The sequence below is a fragment of the Harpia harpyja genome, chromosome Z (genome assembly GCF_026419915.1).
Source record: "Harpia harpyja isolate bHarHar1 chromosome Z, bHarHar1 primary haplotype, whole genome shotgun sequence".
Lineage (NCBI taxonomy): Eukaryota > Metazoa > Chordata > Aves > Accipitriformes > Accipitridae > Harpia > Harpia harpyja.
In genome coordinates, this window is record NC_068969.1 from 51,778,038 (window position 1) to 51,805,286 (window position 27,249).

The window sequence follows — 27,249 nt, forward strand, 5'->3', positions numbered from 1 at the left end:
TACTTCACATGCTGTGTGCCAGCCTTCAGTGTGTGCCATACAAGCATTCACACAAGAATAGCTTGGTCAGAGATTGATTGACAACAGGTCTTTTGCTTTGTCAGTTCAAAATACTCTTTTCCTATTAAAAAAAAAAAGTGAATAAAAAGACAAAAGAAAACAAAGATAATAGAAACTGAAATTCATCCTGATCCTGTTATATTCTCTATGTATACATGGTCTTAAAATAGAGGGCTACTGAAAAACAGGCAGAAATACTCATAACAATAGTCTTTAGAAAGATTAATGCAAAGTTTAACATGTTGTACAGGGTGAAATAGTGCAAAAGAAACATTAATAAATAGAAGTACAGCATATAGGTTTAATAACGTAACATCAAAGCAAGAGATACTAGAAATGTTAACAAATGTCCAGAGTGTAACGTATTTTACTGGGAAAAACAGACTGCAGAGTATAAATTTAAGTACATTGTTTCCAGTAAAATACGGTGATATATATAATTTCATGAATAAAAATCTAGGAGGCATTAGGGAATTTAGGTGTGGTAACCTTTTCAGATAAACACATTTTTTAAAAAGTTATGTTTTCTGAAGGATGAGCCATCATTACCTCTAAGCATTTTCTAGTTTCTCAGTTTTCAAGTTACTATCATTGTGCTGGAGCTGAGCAGTATATAAGTCCTATTTAGAGGAAAACATTTAGATGTTAATTGCCAAGAAATGTTTAAAACATATATTTTGCCTATTGAAATGCAGTATTTCTCATTTATATAATAACCACTGCCTGAATAGTAAGATTTTTTTCTCTTAGGAGAAGAAACATAGATGGCATGAATGAATTACTCCTTTTGTGCAGTTTTATTTAGTTCCAAGGAATGTATGCGCAACCTCATTTTCCTGGAGGCTGTGGAAAGAAGGTGTGGAAAGACAGACAGACAGACATGCCTGTGCCTCTGCTCTTATCTCATGATGAGGATCAGAGCAGGAGCCTGAACCCGTTAGTTTTCCAGCTGTCTCAGAACTTCCTTTTTTTTTCTTGAACCTCAGAAAAAGATGCTGAAGCAGGTCGCCCTCTGGTTTTGCACTAAGAAGCAGCTCTTTGGCAAAAATGACTATATGGTCACTGTAGTATCATACCTTATCCCAACTCTATCCATCTTTTTCTGTTAAACTGTAAAGTTGACATTCCTAGTGGTTTGCAGATGTGAATTTTTTTTGAAACATAACTATATGCAGATTTAGATTTCATGTCCTGGTAGGCTATTTCTACCAACTTGAAACTGAAAATCATCTCATCCTGCTCAATTTCCTTTAGAAATGCAAGTGTTAAGCTAAGAGTAATTGCCAACACTATTTTCAGGTTTTGAAATAGTAAAATCAATAATAGTTTGAGCCATTAAAGCAGCTATTGAGACCCTGTGCAAAGGTTTTGCTGCAGGAGCAGGCATTATGAATGGGCGCCTATAAAAACCCTATTTCAGGAGTGCCTGGAAAGCTGGCAAGTCATGCACAGCTTCAACCTTCTTTTTATTAATAGACATACATTCTCTCCTCAGTATTTGCACAGCAGATTTTATTTTGGAACCAATCCTGTAGACTTTGAAATCTCTTTAGTCCTTCTCTCCCTTATAATCCTCCCTTATAGAATATTTTATGATCTTTTTTTCTCAATATTTTCCAATTGTCAGAAACACTCAAGAAATTAATGACAGTCTGGTTCAGGCACACAAGAATATTGATAGCTAAAGCTCCCTAGAACAGAAGTTGTAAAATGGGTTTTAAATACTTCACCCCTCTCCCTTGCTGAGTGCTGATGATGTCATACTTTGTCTTCAGTGTTAGAGCAATTTTCCCAGTGTCAATCAGCTGCTTCTAAACTATTTCATTCACTTATGGTTGTGGAGAAAATTAGCTATAGACTTCATTTATAAAACACCTTTCCTGATATTTAATACATTATCTATTAAATGTATTTAAGTCCAGACAGTTATTAGCTCAAGTAGCATAAGCTCTGACATTTTGTCCAAATTCTAGAGCGCCAAGTTTTGCACACAACTCTCCCATAATGAACAGACACAAATGCCCACTCATGGGGAATGTCTGCATAAGAGTTATTGGGAGGTCAGTTACAAAAACCTGATTCTGAAACCATTTCAAATCTTTTCCAAACCATTTTGGCATATCTGACCTAATTCTGTGTACCTGATAGTCTTGTGAATTTTACAAATTCTTGTGAAATTTACAAATCTAACTACTCTTTCAGTAACTGGCATATGTTTAACTAATAAACCCTAAGGCGAATAAAGAGGGTCAACTGTTTTACTCTCAAACTTTGATGATTTGGTTTGCTGTTCCTGGTTTAGAGTGCTTTGTTCTGTCTTCTCAAGTTTGTTCATCTTTTCTTGTGACCTTTTCTGGCCAGCATTGCATTTCTCTAAACTACCCTTCCTATGTCTGCATGGTTCTCAGGCTTCCAAACCACGTTTAATGTTTCTAAAGCTCCAACAAGGCCATGGACAAGAACAAAACGACCCTTTCTAGCTATGTTTTGAACAGAAACCTGGATTTTCAGGTTTCAGAGCAGTTATCTTCCATCACATCCACTGCAAATTACTTCTTACTCTTCCTGGCTGACAGGAGGAAAAACTTTATGTTCCATGACGGGTTGCATAGCCCTGCAAAAGGATTTTGTCACTGATCTTTCTCAGCATCCCAGCATCATACTTTGCAAGTGACAATTTTCATTGAAATACTTGCTGAAATCTGGAAAAAACAGAAACACAGGTTTCCTCATACCCTCAGCTGTGATAGGTAATTAGATTTATCGTCTTTCTCCAAATAGCGCTTGGAGAAGTCAGATGGCTTCTCAAATGTCCCAAGACATTTCTCATGTTCTTAAAGCAAATGTCAGGGTTAGTCTTGTTAAAGTTTTGCCCCTTCATCAGCATGTAGATTTATTGTCTGGACATCTCCAGTGTTTTAATAACTCCTTCATGTGGGCTTTCTTGAAGTTCTTGAGGAAGTATGGAATACCTGCCTGGTCTGCTTCTAGGACACGAACTAAATAAAGACATTAGCGTGTTAGTGAGGCACATCAAACACCCTTCACCACAAATGTGCCTTTGTGGCAAAGGTGGACAATGGTATCCTGGGCTGCCTTAAAACGAGTGTTGCCAGTGGGCCATGGGGAGGTAATCCTTCCCCTCGGCACTGGTGAGGCCACACCTGGAGTGCTGTGTCCAGTACTGGCCTCCCCAGTACAAGACAGACATGGACATACTGTAGAGAGTTCAGTGAAGGGCCACAAAGGTGATGAAGGGACTGGAGCATCTGTTCTAGTAGGAGAGGCTGAGTGAGCTGGGACTGTTCAGCCTGGAGAAGGGAAGGCCCAGGGGGAACTCATCAATGTATATAAATACCTGAAGGAAGCATACAAAGAGGATGAAGCCAGGTTCTTTTCATTGGTGCCCAGTGAAAGGATCAGAGGCAACGGGCACAGACTGAAACACAGGAGGTTCCCTCTGGACATCTGGAAACATTTTCACTATGAGGGTGATTGAGCACTGGCACAGGTTGCCCAGACAGGTTGTGTAGTCTCCATACTTAGAATCATAGAATAATTTAGGTTGGAAAAGACCCTTAAGATCATCAAGTCCAACCGTTAACCTAGCACTGCGAAGTCATTCACTAAATGATGTCGCTAAGCACCACGTCTACACAGTCTCCAGGGATGGTGACTCAACCACTTCCCTGAACAGCCTGTTCCAGTGCTTGATAACCTTTTTGGTGAAGAAATTTTTCCTAATATCCAATCTAAACCTCCCATGGTGCAACTTGAGGCTCTTTCCTCTTGTCCTTTTGCTTGTTACTTGGGAAAAGAGACTGACACCAATCTCGCTACAACCTCCTTTCAGGTAGCTGTAGAGAGCAATAAGGCCTCCCATCAGCTTCCTTTTCTCCAAGCTAAACAACCCCAGTTCCCTCAGCCGCTCCTCATAAGACTTGTTCTCTAGACTCTTCACCAGATTCGTTGCTCTTCTTTGGACATGCTTCAGCATTTCAGGGTCTTTCTTGTAGTGAGGGGCCCACAACAGAAGACAGTATTGAAGGTGCGGCCTCACCAGTGCTGAGTACAGGGGGACGATCACTTCCCTGCTCCTGCTGGCCACACTATTTCTGATACAAGCCAGGATGCTGTTGGCCTTCTTGGCCACCTGGGCACACTGCCGGCCCACATTCAGCCAGCTCTCGACTAGCACCCCCAGGTCCTTTTCTGCCAGGCAGCTTTCCAGCCACTCTTCCCCAAGCCTGTAGCATTGCATGGGGTTGTTGTGACCCAAGTGCAGGACACAGCACTTAGCCTTTTGAACCTCATAAAATTGGCCTCAGCTCATCAATCCAGCCTGTCCAGATCTCTCTGTAGAGCCTTCCTGCCCACAAGCAGATCACCACTCCTGCCAACCTTGGTGTCATCTGCAAACTTACTGAGGGTGCACTCAATCCCCTCATCCAGGTCACTGATAAAGGTATTAAACAGAACTGGTCCCAATACTGAGCCCTGGGGAATGCCACTTGTGACTGGCCACCAACTGGATTTAAGTCCATTCACCACAACTCTTTGGGCTTGGCGATCCCGCCAGTTTTTTACCCAGTGAAGAGTATGCCCATCCAAGCCATGAGCAGCCAGTTTCTCCAGGAGAATGCTGTGGGAAGTGCTGTCAAAGGCTTTACTAAAGTCCAGGTAAACAATACCTACAGCCTTTGCCTCATTCACTAGGTGGGTCAACTTGTCGTAGAAGATCAGGCTAGTCAAGCAGGACCTGCCTTTCACAAACGCATGCTGACTGGGGCTGATCACCTGTGCATGCCATGTGATGGCACTCAAGATGATCTGCTCCATAACCTTCCCTGGCACCGAGGTCAGGCTGACAGGCCTGTAGTACCCCAGATCCTCCTTCTGGCCCTTCTTATAGGTGGGTGTCACATTTGCTAACCTCCAGTCAACTGGGACCTCTGTGGCTACCCAGGACTGCTGATAATTATTTGAAATTGGCTTGGTGAGCACTTCTGCCAGCTCCCTCAGTACGCTGGGGTGGATCCCACCTGGTCCCATAGGCTTGTGTGTGCCTAAGTGGTGTAGCAGGTCACTAACCATTTCCCCTTGGATTATGGGAGCTTCATTCTGCTCCCTGTGCCTGTCTTGCAGCACAGTGGGCTGGGTACCCTGAGAATAATTGTTCTTACTATTAAAGACTAAGAAAAAGAAGGCACTAAGTACCTCAGCCAATTCCTCATCCTTTGTCACTATGTCTCCCCCTGCATCCAATAAAAGATGGAGATTCTCCTTAGCCTTCCTTTTGTTGGTAATGTATTTATAGAAACATTTTTTATTGTCTTTCAACACAGTGGCCAAATTAAGTTTAGTTGGGCTTTGTGCCTTCTAATTTTCTCCCTGCATAACCTCACGACATCCTTGTTGTCTTCCTGAATTGCCTGCCCCTTCTTCCAAAGCTCAAAAGCTCTTTTTTTTTTCCTGAGTTTCAGCCAAAGCTTTCTGTACAGCCAGGATGGTCTTCTTCCCCACGAGCTCATCTTTCAGCACATGGGGACGGCCTGCTCCCATGCCTTTAAAATTTCCTTTTTGAAGAATGTCTGGCCTTCCTGGACTCCTCTGCTCTTCAGGACTGCCTCCCAAAGGACTCTGTCAACAAGGCCCCTAAAGGGGCCAAAGTCTGTCCTCCAGAAGTCCAAGGCACCAGTTATGCTAACTCCCCTCCTTACTTCTCCAAGAACTGAAGACTATCATTTCATGATTACTGTGCCCAAAACAGCCTACAACCATCACATCACCCACAAGTCCTTCTCTGTTTGCAAACAACAGGTCCAGTGGGGTGAATTCCCTAGCTGGCTCACTCACCGTGTCAGGAAGTTGTCTTCCACACACTCCAGGAAATTCCTAGATCGTTTCCTCTCTGTTGTATTGTATTTCCAGCAGACATCTGGTAAGTTGAAGTCCCCCATGAGAACAAGGGCTAGTGTACATGAGACTTCCCAGCTGCTTATAGAATATTTTATCTGTCTCTTCATCCAGGTTGGGTGGTCTATAACAGACTCCCACCATGATATTTGCCTTGTTGGCCTTTCCTCTGACTCTTGCCCATAAACACTCGACCCTTTCATCACCATTGTCAAGCTCTAGACAGTAAAGCCACTCCCTAACATACAAGGCTACCCCACTGCCTCTCTTTCCTTCTCTATCCGTTCTTCAGAGTTTATAGCCATCCATTGCAGCACTCCAGTTGTGTGAGTCATCCCAGCATGTTTCTGTGATTACAGTTACATCATAGTTTCCCACCTGCACAACGGCTTCCAGCTCCTACTGTTTGTTGTCCATGCTGCCTGTACTAGTGTAGATGCACTTCAGCTGGGCTATTGATCCCGCCACCTTTTCGGGGGGAGAAGCCCTAATTCCTATGTGATTGTTTTCAGGTATTTCTGTGGTTTCTAACACATCAACAACTCTTACACCTTTGCTGCTGTGTGGATGTCCATCCCCTACGTCCCCTGAGATGGCTAGGGTGCCGTGCATATTAGTACAGGGACATTTCAAATGTGCTCCAGTGTGCTCAGCACATTGTGGAGCAGATCGAAGGACCTTGCTTCCATATCATCCCTCAAACTTTGGTGTGCCACCCCCAGGCTTATGTCTAGGAAGCCTGGTTTTATCCCTTTCCACCTTCAAATCTAGTTTAAAGCTCTTGCAATGAGCCCTGCTGACTGCAAAAATCCTTTTCCTCCTTTGAGACAGGTAGCCTGTCTGTTGCTGGCAGGCCTGGTGGTGTGTAGTCTGACCCATGATTAAAAAACCTAAAATTCTACTGGTGACACCAGTCATGGAGCAATGTATTGGTCTGCTGGGTCTTCCTGTTTCTTCTCTCATCATTCTCTGCAACTGGAAGGATAGAAGAGAACACTTCTTTTGCTCCTGATCCCTTAACCAGTAGTCTCAAGGCCCTGAAGTCTCTCTTGATTGCCCTTGGACTCATATTGCCCAGCATCTTCATTGCTGACTTCATGAAAAATGAATAATGGATAATAATCTGAAGGTCACACCACGGTAGGAAGTTTTCTCATCACATGTTTAACCCGGGCCCCAGGGAGGCAGCAGATACCTGAAGATACTCAAAAGGCATCTGGACACAGTCCTGGGCAATGGGCTTTAGATGGCCATGCTGGAGCAGGGAGGTTGGACCACAGATGGCATCCAGAGGTCCCTGCCAGCTTCAACCATTCTGTCATTCTGTGATTTTGAAACTCTGCACACCCTGAAAATGGTGACTTCTTTTGAGTTTGTGATATAGTAGTTTATGTCTTTTTGACTCATTTTGATAGTTGTCATCTTAGTCCTGATTACAAGACAGACCTAAAAACCTGGTGCTTCACTCTGCCAGAGAGATCAAAAGTGCTTGAGCTACCCACCTAGGCTGTCAAGAATGGGACAGAGACCTTCAAGGAACAAGTCCTACCTAAGCCTTAGGGCTAAGACAATGTCGTAGTTGAGGGGGATGAAAGTGTCCAGCCTCTTTTGGGCTCAGTAGGGTAAATCACTTAGGTCCCCCCACCTGAACAGCATATTCAAACACGGCCTGCTGCTTCTTCCTGCTCTGCACTTCTCCAGCATGAATGCTGGCCTGGTTAGCAAGCTCTGTTCAGCTGCATTTTGAGTAAGCCTAGGAAATCAGGCCACCCCAAGAACAGTGGAGAATTTTTATTCCTCTTTCCAGTTTTGGAATGATGGCAGGCTCTAACCTCAGCTTTCCCAGCTTCGTGCTTCTGAGCATACCTCCAAGTCAGCATTAAACATCTAAGGGAATCTGAGCTTCAAAACAGGGAGCTTGATTTCATGGACTGCATTTAGGTAATACTCAATACCAGGCAGTCACATTATTCTGAGTTGGCTGGCTGATCACACTAAGCTGAACTTTCTAAGCTTGGCTTTTTGAGCCTCTTCAAATATTTTAAAATAAATGGAGTGAGACACCATATGTGTAGAAATCACAAGGTATCTTACACCCCAGCCACTAAATCACTCAAACGATTGTGTTGGACCCTGCTTGCTAGCACCGCACAACAGATAAATCAGCTATTTGGAAGAAGAGTTAGGTCTTTAAAAGTTTCTCTGGAAGGCATTACAAAAGAAAGCATACCATTCTCAAGCTGTCATTTGTTAGGAATAGCAACAAGACCAGCCCCTAATGAGTCCAGATTATGAAATAACTCTGACTACAGATCTTCCAAAACTTGTTGCACAGCAATTGCAAAAGAGGCATGCCATTTGAACTCCAATGTTTGCTAGGAGTGGCAACAAAATGGGTTCTAAAATAACTGACATTATAGAATAGCTCAGCTTACCTGTACCAAAGAGGTATTAGGAAAGCATCCATTAATTTCTTGAAAAAGTTGTTTTCAACATAAAGTACATATATGACTAATTGAAAAGGTTCTTCATGATATTATTTTCCTTTTTATCTTTAATTCTATGTGAATTTGCCATATGTTTTCAATTTAGAAAAGAACGTATCCCATATGTGGGCTAAAGCCATGTGAATATATAGTACATTCTCTCCTTGTCACCAGTAAGAATGAAACCAGTGGCAGGTGCCCTGTTCCAATCCTAATAATAGCTATTATATTTTAGAAAGTCTCAGAATAAGGCTAACTTCTTATCCAGTGGAAATCAATGGAAGTAGTAGTGTAAGGAAGTATACACAAGCCATTCCCTTTCCCTCATGACTTATTTCTTATTTTCTGGGGTTAATATGTTAATTTTCATCTGCGTTTGACTAACCATCTGAGCAGTACGTTATCATACTCGGCATATATCAATGGATATGTACTCTCTGTAAAGGGAAATGGCTCAAATGCGTGAAGCTTTGCTACAGAGTGGCTGGTTGAGAGCTTGGAAGTCAGAACCAGAGGGAAGGACAACACAGTGGGTGTCCCTTACAGACTACGCCATCAAAAAGTAATGTTGTATGAAACCTTCCATAAACAGCTGGAAGAAGCTTCAAGATTGCAGGCCTTGGTCCTTATGAGAGGCTTGAACTGCCATAACATCTTCTGGAAGACACCTACATATGCCATGTCCAATGCATGCATATACAACAGGTAACATCGCTGCTCCTGTGGGCTGCAAAATGACTGTATTCAGTGCTGCCTGCAGTGCTGCTATGTAGGCAGTATTTTATCTGTTATGTTATAGCTAACTTGGGTATAGCCACCCAGACTATAGTGACCTCAGGGTAGCTGCAGCTTATTAACCCATGTATTACACTATCAGTCATAGTCAAACATAGTCCTGGTGTGTTTTGTTTTATTTTTCTTGTTTACCATAGAGGAGGAGAAGCCACACCCTAAAAGTAATTCTTTGAAGTTTGTCCCTAAGACACAGCTGAGGATACAGCTATGGCACTGGTTTAAAAGGTAATCATACTGCAGTTCCCAAGGTGGCTGCAGAAGGCAGAAAGGTTCCTGAGCTGGATTTAACCTAACTCCATTGGCTACTTGCAATAGCATCATCACAACACGTGCAGCTACGGCAAGGGCTGAGTTCTTTTAAGCACCCACTATGAAGCTAGTGTTATCAAGGCTACACAGAATCAGCACATAAATAAAAGAGTTCATGCTTATGCCTATTTCTTTTGGTGAACTACTTTTGGTAAGTCTGATTAGATCACAGTATCAAAATGGAAAGTAAGAGATTTGCCCTTCAAAAGAAATATCTATTTTCAGCCTCCTAATTAAGCATAAAATAAAATAAATCTGAGTAATATGGTGAAACAGAGTTGAAAGTGGGAGAAAAAAAGGAAGTTCTCTGTTCTTTAATCACAGATAAACTTCATATAACCATTTTAGTCCACAAAGAGAAGTGTCATACAGGCTCCAGCCCCAAGCTCTCAGATTTTTTTATTCCACCCTAATCTCCCAATTATTTGATGTAGCGGTGGATAAGTACAAAGAGGAGACAAGAAAGCCTACCCCACATAGTCCCTGAGGTTATTATTGACTACATGCTAAGAAAACATGAGCATAAAAGAGGAAACCACAGACCAAATAGCACAGATCTTCCAATAATCACCATCTCATGTATCTCCCCAAGGCAACACCACCTTGCCTGTGGGAACCCTGTTTTCCAGTGGTGGATGAGGGCATTTGTGAGGAACAGAGGAAAACCCTGGACAGGCCTAGAGCCGAAGCCATATTTAACACAGCATTAACATGAACTATCTGCAAGTCTCTGATTAAATCAACATGATCTTCAGCATCCAAAACCATAATCAAACCCAGAAAGCTACTAGGTAGCAGGCTCATGATAGTCTTCCTCTGTAAATATCTGTCCTATTAGACAAGTGATTTTCAGGGAAATCCTTTGAGACTGCTGTCCCATTCTGAGAAAACCTTTTCCCTCATTGCTGAATCCTGGTAGAGAATAAAATATTTACCTAGAAAAAAGACAGTTAGCTTTTGTCAAAGATGATTTTAATGTAGGAGCTAGGATAGAATTTGTCTGGAGAAGAAAAGTTAATGGCTAGTGAGGACAGTAGTGTGGTTATCTTCCCTGTTTTTGATGGTACTACTTACAGCAAGAACTCTGCCTTGGTGTCTCTGGAGCTGATACTTACCATAACTACGGGGACGTATAAAGGAATAAGATTATTTTTAAAAATCAAATCTTAATGGGTAAGGTTCCAAATGAATCACAGCTGGCAGGGATTACAACAGGCAAAGGGAGCTGTTTCTACAAATCTGTTAGCAGTTAGTGAATGAGGGAAGGAAGCACATACCTAGTACTTAAGAAGGGAATATAAACAATGGCCACACTTCATTATTCATAAAAATACACAGAGCTAGAACAGCTGTCAAGACATGATCTTTTAAACTCTTCCTCAATACGCAATCAACTATACCTACACTATTTCTCACAGAGGGCCTGTCAACATGAACTTGATTATGTCAAGCTATGAAAATAACATGACCATTCAAGACAAGCTTCTGTAGTGTTACTGTTCAAATGATGTTTTCTGATGTCTGTGCTATGCCACCCATAGCATAGCTTAAGACCATTGATTGTTATCTTCCCTACCTGGGAGAAAGAGAACACATCACTCCTTTGCTCTTTGCAGACATTTTCTTTGCTCTTGAGCATGTTATTTCCCCTCAGGGTTCTTGTATTTGGACTGAACAACCAAAATTTGTTCAAATTACTTTTAAAGGTCAGTTAGACTTCTGATCATTTGTGGTCAACATTTTTCTAGACTCAACTTTGCAGCTGAGAGGTTATCAGTTTCATTTGCCTTTGAAAATGACATTTGAGTTTACATATCGCATTATGCTGTTTGCTTTTTCTTTTTCCTGCAGTCTCGCACTGGTGAATCATGCTCAGTTTTAATAACATTTTTTTGCTTCAGTCCTAAAAAAAAAAATTTAAACTGTGGCTAGATGTTTAATTTAATTGAAATGAAGTGACGATAGTACTAGAGGCCAAAATAAGGAAGGTAATTTCCAGGGCTATTTAAAAATAAGTATTATGTTTATCACTTTGCTTCCCTCCAATACCAAGGATGCTAGAGAAGAGCTGTTTCAATTCCTTAGAAAAAAAAGAAATAAATTTTGGGGATGTCACAAATTTAATAAACATTTCTCTCTTTGCTTTAGAAACGATCCACATTTTCCCCTTCTGAATCTTCTTTTTTTTCCTCTTATTTTCAAAATGGGCGTTTGATTTGACATTTTCATCTTCAAACTCAGAATGATTCCACCATTAAAATGGAAGTGTAAGAAATTTTGATATTAGAGGAAAATGCTTCCAGAATTGGAAGTACAAGAAAGACAAATCTATAAATGTCCTTGAATAGTCTGAGCAGAAAGATAATGTTTAGTATAACAAGACCCAAATGGTAAGGAGTGTGGGAAGCAGAATGGTCAAGAGAAGTTATATGTGAAAATAACGCTCTGTGACGCTGACAATCCTCTTGTGAGATATGATTATACACTTTTAAATGATGGTATATAATTTGCTTAGGGAATGGACTGAATTCATATGGCCACATCTGAATGTTGAGCTTGTTCCCACAGTCCTGGAAGACTGACTCTGTTGAGGGTTGCTTTACTTCTTACTTGGGTCAACCCCTTTGTGTATCCTCATGCCTGTTGCTGCTTTGAGAGCTCATTTTGTGTAGCAGGGCAAGCCCCCATTTCAGGAAGCTGCTCCATGGGTTGTACACCCTTCTGAGCACAGTGTCAGCCAGGCTTTGTGCTTCCTGGTGGAAAAATACTGGGATTCCTGGACATTTGGAGAGAGTGGATGACCCGGTCCTGTCTTAGCAGAGCCACGTACCTGCCAAGCTGGAGAAGCGGGGCAGGGCAAATTCCTGTAATGGGAAGAGCTCCAGAGAAGTTGTGGAGGTGGAAGGACAGCAACGAGATCCCCAGAAATCATTCCTGTCTATATATGATGAGCTAAACTATGGTCTTGCCAAGAGACTTACTACCAACCTCCAACATCTGATGAATGGCAGCGAGGGGCCCAAGACCAAACCTAATCTCTGAGGGTGCTTTCGCCCAGCACAGGCCTGAAACAGACCCCGGAGAAGAGAAAATCAAGACTGAGGTCCATAATGCTGTGATTATTCTATTATCCTGTCTCAAGTAATTAATACTTTGGAAAAGAGTACTAGAAACAGGTCTCATGTAGAAAATGGATGCTGCCTAGGCTTACTAACCCAGTTTCTGACAGTCAGTGGTTCAAGGACTTCCTCAGCTGGAGGCTTCTTTCAGGCAGTGACATTCAATAGCTCTCAGTGGACCTATCCTGCATGAGTTGCTCTAAGCCCTACCTGATTTCATTCCCACGTTTGGTTTCCATAGCTCCTAAGGTGATATATGCCACAGCTTGGCTATGTGTTTTGTAAAAAAACACTTCCATTGTCTGTTTTAAATCTGATGCCTGAAAGCTTGATGTCCTTTTTATTATGAGAAAGAGTGCATATTCATTCCCTAGTCACCCCTTTTCCTGTCCCTTGGGAATTTTATGAATCACCTTCTGCAGTTGCCTCTTACTGGTAGAAGAGCTGTTAAGTCTCCTGTCACAGAGACTCCATCCTCTGCTCTTTTCCCATCTGTCTTTTTTCAGATGAGGGATCCAGAACTGGATTTGGTATTCGTGATGCAGTTCTTGAATCTATACAATTGCAGAATCATGTTTTCATTTTGTTTTCAGTTCTTTTCCAACTCATGTTACTGTAGCAATAATATTGCAGCCAACAACACCAAGGGAAAGTTTTAGATTAAAACCAGGTGACCTATTGAAAGACATGATCTTTATCCATAAACCTTGCCTTCTTAATGGGTCCCAGTATTTTATTTGCCTTTTTGAATGCTTCTTCATATTGACCTAATGGCATTAACATCTATGAACTAAACAATTATACCTAACCTAGAAAACACAGGTAGGGCATTTTCTTCACAGATATATTATATTTCATTTATCACTATTGAATGTCACCTGCCATTTTAGCACTCTATCACTCTGTACTGTGCAAATCTTAGTCAAGCATAAGACTCGTTGCCAGAAGTTGCTCTGAAAAATGTCAATTATTATATACCATTTGCAAAAATTGTCATCTCACCATTCAGGCCTTTCTTCTAGGTCATATATGAGAAGGTCAACACGAATTCTTGAGAGATCTTACTGAAAATGTCCTTTTATTGTGAAATCTAACAGTTTATTCCTGGCATTTATTTCTCAACATTTAGCTGGTTGTTAATCAACTTTACTCTCCCATCACAACTTAGTTTCTTTAAGAGACTATCACAGGAGACCTTGTCAAAAGCTTTTTGTAAATCTAACTATGTTGTATAAGCTGACTCACCTTACATATATACTTGCTTCGAAGTAAATTAGTACACTGGCGAAGCATGATCCTTCTTAGAAAAGCCATGTTGTTTCTTCCCAAGTGTAATGTTTATCTCTGCTATCCACAGATTCTCTTCTTTATTACTGTAGTTACAACTTTACATGGCACTGCAATTAGACTTACTGGTATTTAGATTTCTGGTCCACTCCTGGAGGCCCATTTGAGAATCTGATGCTTGCCACCTGCCAGTCCTTCTGTTCCAGGGCTTATTTGACCATAAGATGCACACTGCTGCTGCTATCTCAGCTATTTCACATCTTGGTCCTTTCAAACTCTTGGGTCAGTACCAGCTGGACCTGACAGTTTGTTGCTGTTCAGTTTCTCATTCAAAGCATTTTTTTGAGAAAACTAAAATTTTATTTTGAGCCAACTCTTTAGATTTTTCCTCTGCCAAAACCAGCTCTGGCGTATGACTCTGCATTAGACAAAAAAGCAATACTTAACTGCTATGGGTTTTTTTACTGGAGCATTCCTTCACCTCTTTTTTTGTTCTGTTAACTCCACAGCTTGGCATGCATTCAGTTTCCAGAATAAATGAAAATACATTCATTATTTTGTTTTTGTCTTTATGTAGTTGTTCTGCTCTTTGTCTGCTTTGTAGTGGTTTTGTGACTAGTTTCTCAACAGTTCACTGGTGACTCTGCCTCTCATTTGGGCTTGATTCCTGTGTTAAAAAATTCCTTGTCTTACAACTGATAACCATCCTTCGGCTGTTGAACTCAGTTGCTTTTGTGTGTGTGTGCATGTGTTGTCTTTACAGTCCTTCTTGATCTGCCATACACATTTACTTGGTTTAGTAAATAACATATATCCATGTTGCTTGCAAGTGTTTTATATTTTGACCTGTTATTTCCAATTTCCTTCTAACAAGTTTCATTATTTTTATGTTGATCAATGCACCCACACCTGGTCCATTTAAATAAAATGTTAATTCAGCAGATTTTTTCCCCCTCCTGTAAGAATACTGCTCTTGAGCATCTTGTGGTAAGTTCTATGGGAGTCTAAGACATATATTGAGTCAGGTTGCTTGGATTTGTTACAGCTAATCCAATTTTGTTTCTCTTCTTGTGAGTTCTCTGACAAGCTGATTCAAGAGGTAACAATTTACAGTGTCTAAAATTTCATGAAACTACATGAGAAGTAAATAATTCAGTAAGTAAGTGGCCTATTATAACTTGCTCAGACTTTCTGCTTTATCTACTACCTGATCTGTTAGTTCTCTTCTCGGTGAATCAGAGCGTGTAGTTTTAGAAGAGGATATGGACAAAACCATGATCTCAGAAACTCTGAGTAAGGAGTGGAGTCATCGTGAAACCTTAAAGGTAGGTCCCAGACTGCCAAGAGCCAGCAGACTGTGCCAGACTCTTGGAGCAGCTGCTTTCCATCGTTAAGAAACACACCAGAGAGAGGTACGTCAGATTGGTAATAATGAATCCCAGTGGATCGAAATCCCATGCCTGAACAGGAAGGGAATAACATTAGGACTGTAGTACTGCTCACCCAACTGGGATGGAGAGAGTAACTGCAACATGTTAAGAAAGAACAGAGAGGCTGCTGATGAAAAAAGATGAAAAAACACATGTAAAGTAGAGAAAGGCAGGCAGACAAATTTTTGTGCTGGTTAAACCATGAGAAAACATTCTTAAAACACTAAGTATACTTGAGCTGCAATAATAGTCTTTGCTTCAATCTCCAAATCTACTGAAGAAATACCTGACACTCTAAGAAGTTTTTTAAAAATTTAAATTATTTCAACATTTTGCAGCTGCTGGCATTAAAATTAAATAGGAAGGAAAGGAGCACTTTTGAAAATTCTTATTTCATTAAGAGAAGCACACTATGATGGACATGACTGTTTATAGCCAAGCAGCTATGATTATACTGCTGCTTACACTGGTATTTGATGTGGAGTTCTCCAAGTTATTGGAAGGGAGAGCCAGAAAGCCACCGCTGTGCAAAGCTGCATGACTCCATGCAGACTTCTAGCAGACTTCTAGAAACAGCACTGCCATGTCACTTTTTGGGATGCTTGCAAGGATAAGCACAATGCCAGACTGACACAGCTGTGCTTTTTTTGGACCCTACAGCCATAGTACAGCTATACTTCAGCAACAGGAAATACTGAGAGCGTCCTTATGCTCTTCAAGCCTTGGATGGTTTACCTTCATTTATGTGAAGTGACCATTCATTTTATCACTTAATGCTCAAGTCCTTGGTCTGCTTAATTGTTGGCCTCTTCTCCTAAAAGCTAAATGGTGGAGAGACATTCGTAGCAGTGTAGTAAAAATCTAACACAACCTATGTACAGATAGTAATCCATGGTCTATGAAAGAAGGAGTAGGCATAGTGTTAATACTTCCTACCAGACCTTTATGTGAGCGTGTTTACTGGCAAGCAAAGGCATCTTTCCTTACAGAACTTTACATTATTCTCACTGAGGACCTAGTGGTACTTGTAGGCTAATCCGGAGTAATGGTTACAGTGGGAACTATTTTTCAAATGGAAAAATTGAGGCAAATTTTAATGTAAGTTTAGAAGCAATAGCAGTTCTGGCCATAAAAGTGCAGTTGGAGTTTGAAACCTGTTTGATTACAGCATCAACAAATTTAAAGTCTTGATTCTCTTGCTTTGTGGGTGTTTCTTCTGAACATCCTACCTGAAGTTGGATATTCCTGAAGGTTTGCTAGTAGTTCCTAGACAGTTGATTTTAAAGTTGGCTTGATTAGTAGACCATAATCAATGTACCTACTTGACAAGCAGAAAAACAAGAGTCTAAATTTCAAGAAAGGAGAAAAGGAGATAACCCAGTTTCCAAGTCAACCATCAACATCATGGTTACGCAGTATATGGTTTCTGTGGAAACTCAAGTGCAAAGTTATACAAAACATAAGAATAGATAATGCAAATTTCATATCACAGAGAGTAACAAGAGAAAAGTTATTGTAATGTACGTCATGCAGTCTGGAAGAGAGAAAGTCAGGTAGAGATCACTTCCTTTCTGGAAATGAGCAGGAGGAAGCAACATATCTGGTCTATGAGCTTTCCTACTCTGTGCAAGCCTAAACAATATTTCATTTGTGTTATATTAAAAGAACTAGTCAGAACTACAAACATAAAATTAAAGTTTAATATTTTAATAACTGATTTCACAACACAGTATCTGAAAGTGGCTACTTAATGAAATACAGAGGCTAACACAGGTGCCTTCATTTTGCTCTGCACCTAGCAGGGCAGGTCTGCTTGATTATTATTGTAAGAGAGAAAGTCAACTTCATGGAACTTCTGCAGAAAATCTGCAGAAATACATGGGAAAAAGCTGTAAAATTTTTCATTTCAGGCAGAAACAAGCAAATTACCTAAGAGATTCAATGGAGGCCTTAAAATTATATTGAAAAAAAACCCCAAACCAAACCCAATGAAAAAAACCCACCACACAAACATCTAAAGACATTTCTTCCAAGACTATTTATAGTGAACTGATTAAGAAATCAATCTGGAGGAAGCTCTGTGAAAAATTATGTGTTGAACTGGGATCAGTTCTGTGATCTGTGGTCCATCTCACCATGCTGATGAACAGCTGGGAGGGTACAAGGAAGTGGGAATTCATGTCTTCAGGATAGCTTAAGAAATGTTCATGAAACATAACACGTGGGCAACATAGTGGCACATAGCGTCATCATGTCAAATTCAGGAAATAAAATAGAGTAGAAAGAAGTAAGATGATCTTTTTGCAGAAAGCCTATGAGACAGTCAAACTAAAAATAATGAAAAGGCTGTTAGAATTGCAGGTTGTGCATGTGAAAGTTTTTAATTCTTTGAATTACCCTTATTGCTCATGTCATAATCAAAACTCAATACAATTCAACACCTCATTGAATTAACAAAAAGTACAGCTAAAGGAAATACCGATCAGCATCTGGGTGCAGCACAGAACATCATCATGACAGCAGCATCATGGGCCCCTGGAGAATGTAATGACAATGAATCATTTCTCTCTTGGTAAGTCAACTCTCAGACCAACTTTTAAAAGTATTTAAAATTAATTTGAATTCAGTTCCTGTTGTGTATGCTAAATGTCATGCTCTGAAACAGGAGCTTTACAGGGTTCTAGGTATGTAACAAAAAGAGGCAAAAATCCTGACACTTTACAGCAAGGAACTGAATAATGCTTTGTAATGGCACGGCATCTTCCATCAAAGGAGTTCAGACTTCTATATTTTTGACAACTGAAACTCATATCAATGCTTTGAAGAGCCCAGGCAGGGCAACTGAACACCTAGATCTCCAACACATCCTCTCCTCTGCTCTGGTCTGTCTCAGTATCAGCTCTGGGAGCATGCTAGAGCCAGTTCTCTGAAGGAATTGAAGAGAACTGGTGCTTCTGTCATCACACTGGGAAACAAATGCATTGTGAGAATCAAAGAAGAGCAAAACACCCTCAGGCTCAATTTTTTGACTCAAATAATTGCCATTTTCAGCTGTTGGTAAAACATTCAATAAATTTTGTAGGTTCATGCAATTTTTCATGTATTCTGCTAAACAAACCATTTATGATGCACTCCTAAGAATAATAGAAAAATACCTCAAAATTGTACAAGGAAGAAAATCATAAATGTATTAACTTTGGCAGCAGCACAGAGCACATGAGATGCCAAGAACAGTGTAACAGTGTAATTGTAGCTGAAAGTCCTCTGTCCCTGGGTATGATATCTCCTTTTTAAAATGCAGACTAGTCAATATACATCTTCAGAAAAAAATAAAAGCACTATCACTCCCTCAAATCTAGAACCCATAGGAAATGTCTTGGTGGTATGCTTCTGTAGCATCCCTTGCTGACAAATGATACTTCTCATTGTCATTCTCTCAAATAGAAAGAACAGTTGTTACAGCACGACCTGGTCTGATAAGAAAAAAAGAGGAAGGGTCTTACTGACTCCTAAACATTGGTTTGAGGTCCTCATAGCACAAGAAATTGAGACCTCTCCAGGCTATGAAGCTAAATTGTTTACCTTTAATCAGTTATACATGAAGATCACCATGTGCAAACCCCATGTTTTTTTCATAGAATCACAGAATAGTTTGGGTTGGCAGAGACCTTTAAAGGTCATCTAGTCCAAACCTCCTGCAATAAGCAGGGATATCTTCAACTAGATCAGGTTGGTCAGAGCCCTGTCCAACCTGACCTTGAATGTTTCCAGGGATGGAGCATCTACCACTGAGTTAGATGGTAGACTTCACTTTCAGTGATGAAGGAGCTAACGGTGTTGTACCCCACATGTCCTTAGTTCAAAAGTTGTAGGTTTTGCTGAGTCATTTTTCACAGTGAATGAATACAATCAGGTTATGGCAGTGGTTAGGTCTGTTCAAAAATTCATACATGCTTTTTCAGCCCAGTGGTCAGAAGCCATGCAGTTTTGGTGAGATGAACCACTGTGCTGCTTTCTCAGCATTGCATTCAGAGATTGTGTTTACATGTGTCCCTATATATGTGTACGTACAAGACAAGGACACACACACGCGCACACTTACATCACATGCACACAGCGCTCTCTTGGGGCATTACAAGGCTCTTGTCTTAGTAACTACATTACTATCATTGGCTGTGCTGTGGAGATTTCATATATATACTCATGGAGAAGGAAGACTGTGAAAGAGGTTTTATGACAGTAGGAGCAGCTAATAAAGCTTCTGTTAGGACATAAAGATGGCATGAATTTAGACTCAAGGCCTATAATCTATTACCCTGCACCACTGACTAAGAAAAAAAAAACATCAGATGTTAAAAACAGAGACAATCTGAGGTACCAATGAAACTGATTTTTGAGAGCTGCATGTTTCTTGGAGGGTCGAAGGTTACTTGAAGGTGCAGGACCTCCCTTTTCTGGCAAACAGAAAAGTCACTCTGCCTTTTGGTGTGAAAGGACAGGGACATGAAGAGATGGATGTTATACCACAAGTGCAAGAGAGGCCTGACAGCTTCCTGTTATCCTGTTGTGAAAGAAGGGTGAAATGCCACCCTGCTCCCAATCTCTGTTTCCCCATCAGGAAGCCTGGCAAAGTATGGAGGGAGGAAGGACCCACAGAGCTGTTTTCCCACCGTTGCTGCAGGTAGAGACGAGGAATTCACAGGCAGGCTTGGGAGGTGGGAGGGGAGAAAACCTGGGGTGGTCATCAGGAAAGTAACAGGCTGAGGAGGGAGCGAGACATATGGGGGCAGAACAGGGAGAAGTTGCATATGCCTGGAAAGGCAGCTATGGCGTTGCGAGATGACCTCGTTGCTGAGCAGTAGGCAATTGCCAGCTGGTGGCCTGGAGGGCAAATAATTACATTTGAATTTTGAGCTTGGGAAAAAGCTGGAAGTTTCTCAGCAGCAGGCTACCTGTAGTTCTGTCCAGTTTGTCCTGAGACGTGCCTTTGAACAGGAGCTCCTGACTGACGGCCATCATCTTTGTCTTGCAGTTTGGAAGTGCTGCTTAACACTGAGTTATCATGAGTGACCCATACATGTTGTGAGTGTGTAGGATGGACCCAGCAATCAGGAAGGATTCAGCCTTTCTTTTAGGTCTCACAGTTTTTGGCAATTAGGAATACAGGGTACAACTATGAAAAACTAAATATTTGCCTTGAATCAAATAGAAAAATTCCAACCCAAATAAATTCCAGGTCAAAGAAATACAGCAGGAGTGCCAGCATATTCTGAGTTTGGTTCAGAAGAAACCATAGACACATATTTTGATCAAAATTTGCCTGAATATAAGAAAATATTTTAATATGTTAAGAAAACTTTTGCCATTTGTCCGACTGATGAGTCAGTATTTCACTGTAAAGTCTAATTGTGAAAACATAGCTGGGTGATGCATGTTCCTTTCTCCTAGATCATGACTCAGTCAGAGGGAGAGGGAGAGAGACCACACAGTCACATCAGCAGAGAAGAATTCAACAAACGGAAGAAACAAACACATCTGTGCCTCTCTGAAATGAAAATGCCAGCAAATGTCATCAATGTGCACTAAACTCCCACCAGGAAAACCCCAAACATGGAGGGCTAAAGGCTGCTGCCACCTCCACATTGCAGGGGACTGCTGCACTTCACAGTGGCACTGTGTTTCACTGTGGTCAAGCAGGAAACTTGGTAAAGCTGGAGGGTTTGTTGCAGGACGGCTCTTGGGCAGCGGTGCCCTCACACCTCTCCAGAGCAGAGCCCAAAATCTTGTGTTAGGACAACTTTGGTTTCATTTTTCACCTCTTGTTAGGGGTTCCTGGGGATGCTTTTTAAACAGTGGTGTTGCAGTTTTCTGGACTCTAAATTTAAGGTTTTTTTAAAAAGTCTGAGTCATTTCAAAATGCATCATACTATTTGTGCAACACAACCCACCTTGAGAATCTCTCCTTTTAATGTCTTAGAAGAACTATTCCTCTTAAGGAAGGCAGTGAGAAGAAACATGGCTTTGGCATTCTTTTCTCAATGCTGTAAAGGTAACCTCTCCACAATTCCATGCACAATATAGTGCTGTAACAGCCTTGTATCTACAGTGACATTTTCTGGCTTTTGCATCATAAGCAAAGATTTAATTTATTTGATTTTTTTATCTGGTGCCCCAGGGCACTTAAGCTTTCTTTGTTACATGACAAGACTATTTTTACCCCACAGAACAGGACTTTTCCTTTCTTGATTGCATTCTATTAAAATATTAATATTTTAATATTAAATTAAATATTAAATTTAATTGATTGGATTTTAATAATTTAAAATATTAAAATATTTAATAAGCAAAGAAGATTTGATGATTTTTCCTCTCTTGAATGAGCTACTGTAACAAATTCTGTCTAGCATTAGCCCTGTAAGTCTGTAAAAAAATTCATTATACATGTTGGATAAGAGATGAGGCTTGGAAGACTAAATGTGTGAACTTGTTTGGGGCAGCTATAGTAGTCTGGGACAGATGAAGAAAATTTTGTCTAATTAAATTTGTCAACAAGGAAATAAAGTGTAAGCATGTTAGCATTGGCATAAACATTTCTGTAACAGAAAATAACTTAGTTGACAGTCATTAGGTAAATGCTAAGACTTTAAGTCATTGTTCATGTGATAACAGCTCCACCAAAAAGTATTAATGACTATTAGGGACAATAATACATATCTAAAAACATGTGAACATAAACAATGAAACATAAGGTTTCGCAGACCTTTCTAGACCGTCAGATTACACTCGTAATTAGACTGTGCATTGTATGGTTGCATAGGACACTGAACACAGCGTAACCATGGCAGCGTGTCTGTCTTCTGTGGACCACTTTCCATGAATAAGCAGCAGTTCATGTAGGACTTCTGGTAGACTGGCTCCAATACAACCAGAAATCATAACCAGTTCAGCTAGCTCCATATGGCACCATACCACATGGATCAGGCTGAAGGTTGCTTCTTAACACTTGGTAAGAAACAGTTTGCAAACTTTAAACACAGTACAGATGGGAGGCCCTACAGAGAGGCTGTAGGCAGAGAGAACCACATAGCCATAGTCTCAAGTGTCAGATAAAACATTGCTGATGTCTCCAGTTTTGAGAACGAAGGCATTGAGAAGAGCTTCAGTAGACAGTCTGAGTGGGTTTTTCTCGCCATGTTAATTTAAGGTGATGGCTGGTTATCCACAGAGAGCCAGCCATCAGAGAAAGAGGACTAGAATTTAGCTGGGACTAAAAGGCATTGGGAGCAGAAAGTGGATCTATGAGCTGTTGGTGCACAGATGAGAGATGAATTTGTGCTTCCAGGTGAGATACAGTTCAAAGGGAGAAGACAAGAGAACGTCAGATGAAATTCTGCAGGGAGGAAGGATATCATCTTCCAAGGAAAATTGCATGTCACTATGGGCAAGTTAATATTTTTTATTTGATAATACACAGCATTAAGTAAGGTATCTTTGTGTATTGTTGCTTTTTCTATAGAGACACTGCCTGGAACTGAGAATAGGAGTCAAAACAAAGATGCATTTGCGTTGTTTACAGCAAAAAGGGTCCTTGCAATTTCCTACATGCGTCATTTCTGTGCAGTAGATTTTGAACGTCCTGACTCATATTTGGCTGGTATATGGTAGCTCTAATGTTCAGGAAACTTGTCTCTTTTCTGTGGTGGTTGTTCTTAAGGGAATATTTTTCTGAATAATCTAGTTAATCTGATTTGATGATATTTTCTTGCACATGAATTATCTTGGATGCAGTTCTTACTGATAGTTCTATCCTGTCAGAATGATGAATGTTATGAAATGACATTTTTTTTCTTGGATTGCTTGATCTTGAATTCTCCCCAGCTTAACTATTGTTCATGCATTTTAGATGTTTACAGGGAATCACTCTTCCCAGCAGTGCCCATTGACAGGACAAGAGGCAATGGGCAAAAATTAAAACATATGATATTCCCTCTGAACACACAGACCCCACTTTTTTACTGTGAGGGTGGTCAAACGTTAGCACAGGTTGCCCAGAGAGATTGTGGAGTCTCCATTCACAGAGATATTAAAACCCCTATTGGACACGGCCCTTGGCAACCTTCTCTAGGTGACCCTGCTTGAGCAGGGGGGTTGGACTATATGATCTCAAGAAGTTCCTTCCAACCTAAACCATCCTGTGAGTCCATGAGATTTCATCTGAAACCTTGCTACCATGCTGTAACATACTGACTTTTATGCTTACCCCCACATCTTTAGTATCTCAGGAAGAGCGAGCAGCTTCTAGAGACATATGTTGATATAATGTTGGGAAAACAATGGCTGTATGGCTTATTTTGGGGGTAATTTCCTTTGAGCAGTTTTCCTCCACATCTGGGAGATTTGGAAGTGATACTGTCAGATAGTTTAAGTCCCACCGGTACCTAAGCTGCTTGGTCATCATTAGATGTGTGGTAATCTTTCCTCCTAGGGGTTAGATCTTTTGTGACAGCAGTAAGTGGCCATGTACCGTACTGAATCAGTTGTCATTTCACTGGTTTTGTTCAACTTTAGGTCTAGTCCCATTCTTTCTTCTAACAGATAGCGGAAGGTTCAGGTTATTATCTGCCAGAGGTTTTGCTTTTGGAGCAACTCAAGCATTGATTGATTTCATTTGGGCATACTTGCCTCTTTAGAACAAGATGCAAACTTTAACCCTTTTAGTTAATGTCTCATGGGTTTCTTACTACTATTTATTTATCAACTTCGTGAGCTTTTGTATTTGCTCTTTTCAGTGAAAGTCATATCCTGTCGCTGCTTAAGAATGTGAAAATGGATATGTTTCCTCCTCTGCTTTTATTTTCTTCTTTAAAATTTTTAGATTCTGCAGTTACCATCCTGCAGGAACTGACTCGTTGATGGGCACCTTTCAGTGTGTGAGAGTTCATAGACAATGCATATTTCAGGCTTTCTTCCTACCTTCAAATTTCATTTCTCTCAAGCACTTTTTGGAAGTCAAGTTCTTGCCGTATATATGTGTTACTCTAGATATAACTATTTGGTTCTGCATCCTCTGCTTGGAAGTCATGTGTTGGTTAGATAGCCCTGGCTGAAGGACCATGCCCATCTCATAAAATTTAGAGCATAGAAAAGACTGGAAACAATGGAGACCCTCACACAAAGTACTGAACTGCACAACGAAGTCTGACCAATGTCTGCAAGTGCAGGGATTAGGACATTGCTTTGCCATGCTGTGAGTTTTGAGGCAGAAAGATGACAAGGTGAACATCGGCAGAACTTCTTAGACAGAGAGCATGCTGCCATGGCAGACCGAGGACTGCTGAGTAAGCAAAATGCCCACTCTGCCTTCCTACCAGCTTCTGGGAAAGTTGGGCTTGTGTATACTATCTATAAAAAATGCAAGGCCATGCAGAGGAAACTATGGCTTACATCACTGATTTTCTCTTCTAGTGCAAATCACCTTGAAAGGTCCCCAGAATTAGGCTAAACTTTTTAGGGTTACACTTTGGCTCTGCAGAAATTTTTGTAGCTTGTAGTATCCAGTATTTTACTAAATACTACCCACTGCCATATCAGTCTTTCTAAATAATGTCTCAAATCTTTTAAATAAGTCTCCAGACAGAGAGCATAAGAGATAAGCTAGCATATTACCATGGCACCATCCTCATTTTAAAGCTACTGAGGCCAGATTCAGCCCTCTTGAGAGACCAGACTGAGGTGCTAGAGCGCAGTGCCCTGTCCCCACAACATCGCCCCAGGTAAGCAGAGGGAAACATTCCAAGCATGACTGGTACCTCCAGTGACCCTCTACCTTAGGATGTTCTATGACTTGACAAGCAGCAAGGTAAAAGTGTGAGCTAATTGCTAAAGGTTCTTGTATCTATTTTATGCAGTATGGTTTCATACCTTTTTAAAAAAAGATACTCAGTGAAACTTGAATTGGAAATTTCTGATTTACCTTGGACTTTTTAGCCTTTTGGAAATTGACTGCTAGTAATCTCAAAAGTCCTGAATGCACTATTAGGATTACAGCATGCAGGAATGTATTAAGAGAGGACATGTGGAGCTATTCACATGTGTGAGAGTGCTCAACACCTGCTGTGCCTGTTTCTTCAGAAATTGAAGAATAAACAGGAAACATGAGGTGAAGGGAACCAAAGCCCTGAGCTTGCAGTAATCTCAGCACTTGCTATCACAGACATTACTATTCATGGGCACAGGCACAATTTACTACACCACCCTGGCTGGCCACATGGACTGAGTCCTTGAAGTTGGACTACATTGCCAACACAGATCATTCAATCCTGAAATCATGGCTCAGGCCTAAATATAATATATTGAAATGCTTCTAGAAATGTCATTAAATGATCCTGTGGCACAGTGCCTGTAAGAATAGAGGATGAACTTCTGCTGATGCCTTCTACTCCTGTGCTTCCATGTTTTCTAAATATTATTCATGTGTTTGTTTTACTTTCTGTGCATGGGTCTTGTTGTGGCGTTTTTATGTGTGTTTTGGGGGTGGGTTTTTTGGGGGGTGGAGTTGTGTGTTTTGTTTTTATTTTTTTTTTAATTAAGTAATAGCAAATGGATAGTATCATTTTGTATTCATTCCATTTACCGTTCCATTCATCCTAAGATACCCTAAGATTTTTTGCTGTATCTCATGAGTATAATGCAAGCTTTTAAGCATGAGGCTGGCTGAACACTGGGGGAGGTGGCCCAGACACTGCAAAACCTCCATCCCTGTGAATTTTCAAAACTCACTTGGGCTAAGCCCTGAGCAACCTTGTCTAACTTGCAAGCTAGTTGGACTGCATGGCCTCCAGAGGTCCCTTTTACCTTAATCTTTCTCTGAGTCTGTGGTCTCAAGCTGTTCGCTGTATTCATGAACACTGCTCCAATAGTGAAAGTCGAGTCTTACCATTCCAGGATCTAGTTTTTTAATTAAAAAAAATACAGCAAATATTATGGGTATTAAAAAAAAATAATTCCAGGTATTGCTTATAGTGTTTATCCTTTTTAAATAGAAACTACAATTCTGCGTGTAACCTTGTTTTGTCAGATAATATCAAGACAATAAACACCATCCTTAAATACCTGTATTTTCCTGTGTTTGATTTGCTCAGCAAATACCAGAATATTTAATAAAACTATTACTAATTTTGACTCACTACTTCATTCCAGTAGAAAAGTAATTATAATATACCAAGTAGTATATGAATCACTCCTTGTTTAGATTCAGATTTTGTCTGGTCTTCTTCATATCAGTTTCAGAAGTCTCCCAGAGGCTGTCCTTGGCTCATGTTTTCATGTTTTGATCTCCTTAAATGAGCATTAACAGTTATAGAAACTAAGTCTGCAAAAAATTTGTCTTACAGTAAGAAACAAATACAAACTGCGTGTAGGACGTAATTATAATGCTTAGGATTAACTCGTAAGGTTTGCAAACTTTAAACAGTATTTGCCTGTTGATAATTCTAGCACAAATATTTTAACAAACATTTGTGTAAAGGTGTTTCTGGGAATTTGGACTGTTTAAAGACATGTGTAAAGACAGAACTCAATTTCTCTTCATTGCAGGGTGAGACCCGACTGACACTGAAACACAGGCTGTGATCTAGCACAGCCTGAGACATAAAATGGGACACAGGAAGAATTTAAATGCCTAAACTCAAGACTGTGAAATGGAAAACACCTGTTGCCTTGCCCTTGAGGTGCTCCAGCTCTGTTAGACCCTCACCTTTACTGAAGACCCTCTGCAAGCACTGGGAGTGGTGCCTCTGTGCAGACCTCCCTGTTGTCCCAGGCTTAGCTGTACTTGGCAGCTGCTGG

At 40.6% G+C, this 27,249-nt stretch overlaps 1 long non-coding RNA gene across 2 annotated transcripts; it reads right to left on the reverse strand.

Moving 5' to 3' along the window:
- Positions 1-166: 166 nt before the first annotated feature.
- LOC128137594 (uncharacterized) lies at positions 167-27,249 on the reverse strand. Of its 2 annotated transcripts, none has more exons than XR_008233750.1 (2): positions 27,158-27,249; positions 167-2,762 (listed from the first exon to the last, which is right to left on the reverse strand). It is a non-coding gene; the product is annotated as an uncharacterized LOC128137594 (long non-coding RNA). The 2 variants fall into 2 exon arrangements; XR_008233749.1 differs by lacking the exon at positions 27,158-27,249 and adding an exon at positions 26,624-26,766.